The sequence below is a fragment of the Lepeophtheirus salmonis genome, chromosome 5, assembly GCF_016086655.4.
Source record: "Lepeophtheirus salmonis chromosome 5, UVic_Lsal_1.4, whole genome shotgun sequence".
NCBI classification, from domain to species: Eukaryota; Metazoa; Arthropoda; class Copepoda; order Siphonostomatoida; family Caligidae; genus Lepeophtheirus; species Lepeophtheirus salmonis.
In genome coordinates, this window is record NC_052135.2 from 27,103,622 (window position 1) to 27,109,310 (window position 5,689).

At 29.1% G+C, this 5,689-nt stretch overlaps 1 long non-coding RNA gene across 1 annotated transcript; it reads right to left on the reverse strand.

Annotated features, from left to right (window-relative positions):
* Window positions 1–2,912: 2,912 nt before the first annotated feature.
* On the reverse strand, window positions 2,913–4,639 carry LOC139905392 (uncharacterized). Its single transcript, XR_011780087.1, has 4 exons — window positions 3,954–4,639; window positions 3,761–3,900; window positions 3,610–3,698; window positions 2,913–3,550 (listed from the first exon to the last, which is right to left on the reverse strand). It is a non-coding gene; the product is annotated as an uncharacterized lncRNA (long non-coding RNA).
* Window positions 4,640–5,689: the final 1,050 nt, after the last annotated feature.

Below are 5,689 nucleotides of genomic sequence, written 5' to 3' on the forward strand. Positions count from 1 at the left end.
CTGTACCAATAATATCTAAGTTTACTTGAATTACTGATCTAAAAGCTCATTTCTGAGTAAGTCTACTATCAATGATAGCACATGCGGAATTTGAGTGAAATCCATTAACTCACAAATATTTATCAATTTATAAATCTTTTACAACAAGATTTATTGATCGTACATTTATGAAATATTGTTCTCTGTACGGCAAAAAAGCAGAGTTTTTAGGGAGATATAGGTCATTTTCATGCTGTAAGAGATAAAACAATCAGAAACTTACCATCTCAATCAGGGGGCAACAATTTATTGTCTTATGCCAATAAATTCAATTTATGTATATTTTTTTTACCAAGTTAAACTCTTATCTTTTTAGAAGCATAATTTGACACTCAATGTTGCAGCTTCACATTTCCATTTATCCATAGCAATAAGTATAAAAAGATTTAGTCCAGTTTATATTCTAAGAATAAATAACCAAATGTACTACAAGCATAGAATATCTTTTTAAAATAATCAATGAGTATAAGTGAGTTTGTTCCAAGAACGGCGGAATCACCCTGATTGACTGGAACCAAATTGAAATGAAGGCCTTTTGAAAAAGATATATAGATATTATATATTTTTTTTTTTTTAAATCGTCTTTTAACTAGATATTGACAAAGTCTGACATTGTAAAGAAATGTCATTACGTAAAAAATAAACCAAATGATTCATCAAAAATCACCATCTTTTTTTTTAAAAGTCCTCTCATATCAGATTCCAAAAGTTTGAAAAATATTAATTCCACTCCTCTAAAAAACTTAGGCCTGTATTTTTTTATTCGAATTGAATCAGAAAGTTGTTTCACAACCCAAAATGTATTTTCTGTTTGCAAAAATAAACTTTTTAGCGTGTTCAAACTTTTCTAAAAAGCAATACAGTTTAGTCAACTTTTTGTTTTAGTTTTTTACAAATGTACATATACAAACTTATATATGTAGGAATATAAAAAATTACATATTAAATGTACCTACATATATATACATGCAAAAGTAAAAACAAAAATTGCATGTGAAAAAAAGTTTCAAAGGTTATTAATAACAAAACTCTTTCATAAGTACTCAGAGTGCAAAAATTACATATGTTTGTGTATAGAAAAGTTTCATATGTGCATAAGAATCTTGTTATTTGATGTAAAAAATTGTATTTATATATATGTATAGTCTACATGAAGTGTATATTGGCAAATCAGATACAATATTAGGTTTTGACGTTGAATATACGTCAGACTGTACCGTTTTTGGGTTCATATCTCCCTCCCCCCAAAGGGAACACTGTAAACACAGTAAAAACTGACTTTTGCAAATTTTCAGCACTCTCAGGCCATTTTGGTGAGATACAGGCTATTTTTATAATGCTTCTTTTATTAGTTAGATGGAGATGCACTGATTAAGTATCAGTTATATTATGGCATTAAATTTACTCCATCTGACTTATAAATTTGAAATCTGAAAAAACATAATGCATATTTCCTTCTCTAGGAGCGACCTTGAAGTGATATTACACACGTTGAGTTCAAAAGAATAATTTCCCATGAGCAAATTCTACGTTTAGCTCCACTAGCAAAGTTTGAGGGCTCTCAGGCCTTTTTAATTTCGCCGGACATTACTACATTATTAGCTTTTGCTCTAAATCTTTACGATGTCACGTTAGAAAACTACATTAAGTCAAGAATGGTTGCCTGAATTGTCTTATCAGTTATAAAGGAGTCTTATTTTTATATTTAAGATAAGTAATTAAGGTTTAAAATTTGACTACATGGATTAACTTTTTTTTTTTTTTTTAAACATGAAATAAATGAAAGTGGGATTCTAAAAGCTGTTTGTACTAAGATTGGAAGAAGATATGTATTTAATTCTGACATTATTTTATTGTTTTGACATTTACTTTATTATTAATAATTATTAAGATCTCATCGGTAGAGATATATCTATCCTGTGCACAATTGTATATGCAACTTGTACATGAGGAAAACAGGGTGATTATCTTTTTGATTAAACTCCACGTCTGGCTTGTTTTTTGCAACCTAAAGTTATAACATATTTAACTGGATTCCGATGTCAGAACAAGAAAATATTATTTGGATCAATCTATTATTTTAATAATCTGTATTTATAATTCATTATTAGTTATATGATTCTAATTGTTTAATTTTGTATATTTAACATAAATGTATGATAGTATATTTTTTAGTATGTAGATTATATTTAATTAAAGCCTTCTTTTTTAAACTTTCAACTTCAAATATATTTCGAAATACTCTACTTTGTCGTTTCATTAGCTATTATTCTGAGAATAAGGTTCATAATGAATTACAATTTCATGGAGTGTGATGTTTTCAAATCTACTGTAATGGATAAAAAACGTCGAAGTCAATTATACGTAGTATATCTTTATTAAACATTTTGATAATAAATACTTTTGTTATACCCTCAAAAATCATGATAAAGCAGACAACTGATAAATACTGATGTGATTATCAGTGAGAATCACATCAGTATTTTAAAAAATGATACCATATGTCTTTCTCCCCCCGTCTCCTCGCACGCGTTTTTCTCTACAATATTATAAACTATAGTCATAATTATAGTTGATAATATTGTAGAGAATAACACGTGCGAGTAGAAGGGGGGGAGAAAGACATATGGTATTATTGTTTAAATACTGATGAGATTATCATCTGCCTGCTGTATTATGATTATTTATATATATTATTTTATTATATGATTTTTGAGGGTATAACGAAAGAATTTATTAGCAAAATGTTTAATAAAAATATACTACGTATAATTGACTTATCCGTTACAGTGGATTTGAAAACGTCACATTCTATGAAATTGTAATTCATTATGAACCATATTCTCAGAATAATAACTAATAAAACGACAAAGTAAGAGTATTTCGAAATATATTTGAAGTTCCAAGTTTAAAATAGAAGGCTTAAATTAAATATAATCTACATACTAAAAAATAAACCATCATACATTTAAGTTAAATATACAAAATTAAACAATTAGAATCATATAACTAATAATAACAATAAATTATAAACACAGAATATTGAAATAATAGATTGATCCAAATAATATTTTCTTGTTCTAACATCGGAATTCAGTTCAATATGTCATAACTTTAGGTTGCAAAACACAAGCCAGGCGTGGGGTTTAATAAAAATATCATCACCCTTTTTTCCTCATGTGCAAGTTGCATATACAATTGTGCACAGGATAGAAAAATCTCTACCGATAAGATCTTAATTATTAATAATAAAGTAAATGTCAAAATCATAAAATAATGTTAGATTTAAATCCATATCTTCTTCCAATCTTAGTACGAACAGCTTCTAGAATCCCACTTTCATTTATTTCATGTTTATCTAAGAAAAGAAAAGTTAATCCATGCAGTAAAATTTTAAACCTTAATTACTTATCTTAGATATAAAAATTATGTAGTAATATCCGGCGATATTACTCCTTATTAAGAGCATCAAAAAAAGACCCCTGGTGATTTATGCTTGTATAACAACATACTATTATAATGAAGGATACACACAATTACTAATTATAATGCTACACCCAATGTAACTACCTCCGTTGTTGTGACCATTTAAGCCGTTGTTTTTGCCTTTTATGAGTTTTTGAACATCATTTCTTGGAGCTTATGAACCATAGCTAATCCTTAAGTGACAAAAAAGTAATATTTATAGACTATGTAATATTGGAAAACCTAATGATCATACCAAAGTCTTTAAGCGAAGTAAGTAGTCTCAGACAAACTAGTTGCGAACCATCCAAAGCTACTACCCCCGTTGTTGTGACCATTTAAGCAGTTGTTTTTGCCCTTTACTGAGTTGTGTATCATAATTCTTGATATGTTTAGCTAAAATAAAATCATATTTTATGGTTAGATTTAAAAAAAAATTGAATACTTACTGTGAGATAGTACAAAATTCAGAGTTCCATTTCGATATTCGTAAATACTTTTTACTGATAACATGATCATCATTTGGTGTGGATGACTCAAAACATTTTTATATGTATTTCTATATATGACATCAGTACCAACATCCTCCATTAATTTAATGATGGTTCCTCGGGAAGGGATATGTTTACCCTTGTATTTCTCCATAAATTTTTTGAACGTAGATGATTAGCAATGGATAAGGTTATATTACATGCAATAAGCATCGTTGTGAGGTCAAAGTTAAAGTCTGACTTGATGTATTCATCGTCAAATTGATTTTATAGATGAATATCCATACTCTTGTTATGAGATGAGGATAATGAGTGGCGTGTAATTCTAGACAGGGGACTAAAGGCACATTTATATCGACAAATCCGACAAACCATCTGTTTCTCATCCGGTAAGTATTTTCCAAATTCCTGGGCCTCCATTTTCATAAATCCAGACAGAAGGCGACGTCATTTTGGGGATTTTATTCAGTTCTCTATCGACTATCACCATCTCATATTATATTAATATTGAATAATAAAGGCGGGAATGATAACGTTCATGATTGATAGAAGAAGATGTATATTATTTAATCAATGATGCCATAAGTAATTCTTCTTTTCTCCTCGCACGCTTTTGTATTCTTACCAAAATTATCACCCTTAGTCATAATGTAGCTACAGCAATAAGGAAAGGAGAATATCTTCTGGTTTTATATTTTTCAAGCATAGTTGAATCTGTTTGTGATACAAAATTCATCATTTTTCTTACTACATTTAACAATTGCACTGCTGAGTTTATTTTGTAAATTGGATTTTCTTCGTCTGTTGAATTTTTCAGGAACACAATTATATTTATTAGTTCTGAAAAGAGCGAAATTTATCTTTACAGATTTGAGACATTTTGAAGGGGGCAATTCTACAATTCAATTCAATTGACCCAAATTGAAAAATCTCTGCTCTCCTTCCCCTCTAAACAATACTTTACTTGGGGAGATCCGACTTTAATTTCGCTCAGCAAGATGAAGTTTTTGCTGGTAATATTATTAATAAATAAAATAACAGCAGGCTGTTCATTTTCCAATATACATTTCTGAATATGTAGAATATGAGAGTTGATCTTGTCTTTGTCTAAGAATAATTGGAATTTATTCTTCATTGCCTCACAAACTCTTCCGTATCTTTCTTGACTTGAAGAAGATACTGACCTCCTCTGAGAAATCTTTTGTGATAAATAAGCTAGAAGGTTGTAAAATTTGGATGGTACGACGTCCTTTTTCAAACAATGGCTGGTCAGAAATTTATACTTCCTCTTTCTGTATTTGTTTGTATCCTCGTTATTGCTCTTGAAGTCACTTGAAAGGAAATGACGACTGCAGACTACTAAATTATTTTATGATTCCTATTTATCACGATGCATTGATCGGATCCATTTTTGGCGGATATCTGGAGGTTTCGGAAATTTATAAAAGCTGATGTTGCTAATCTCGTGACCTTTATAACAACTCTTGCATACTACTGCTAAACATTTATTAATCACCTGTAAAAAAATAAGCAATTAATTATTTAAATTGCATAGATTGAAGCAGAAATAAACTTTAAATAAAACTTATATGACTTCCCTGTTATAAATATATTATAGTAAACCTTCCTTAACGACGATAATGGATTGGAATTATTCCTTGATCTTTTGAATTTCCAGAAAGGATTTATATTTA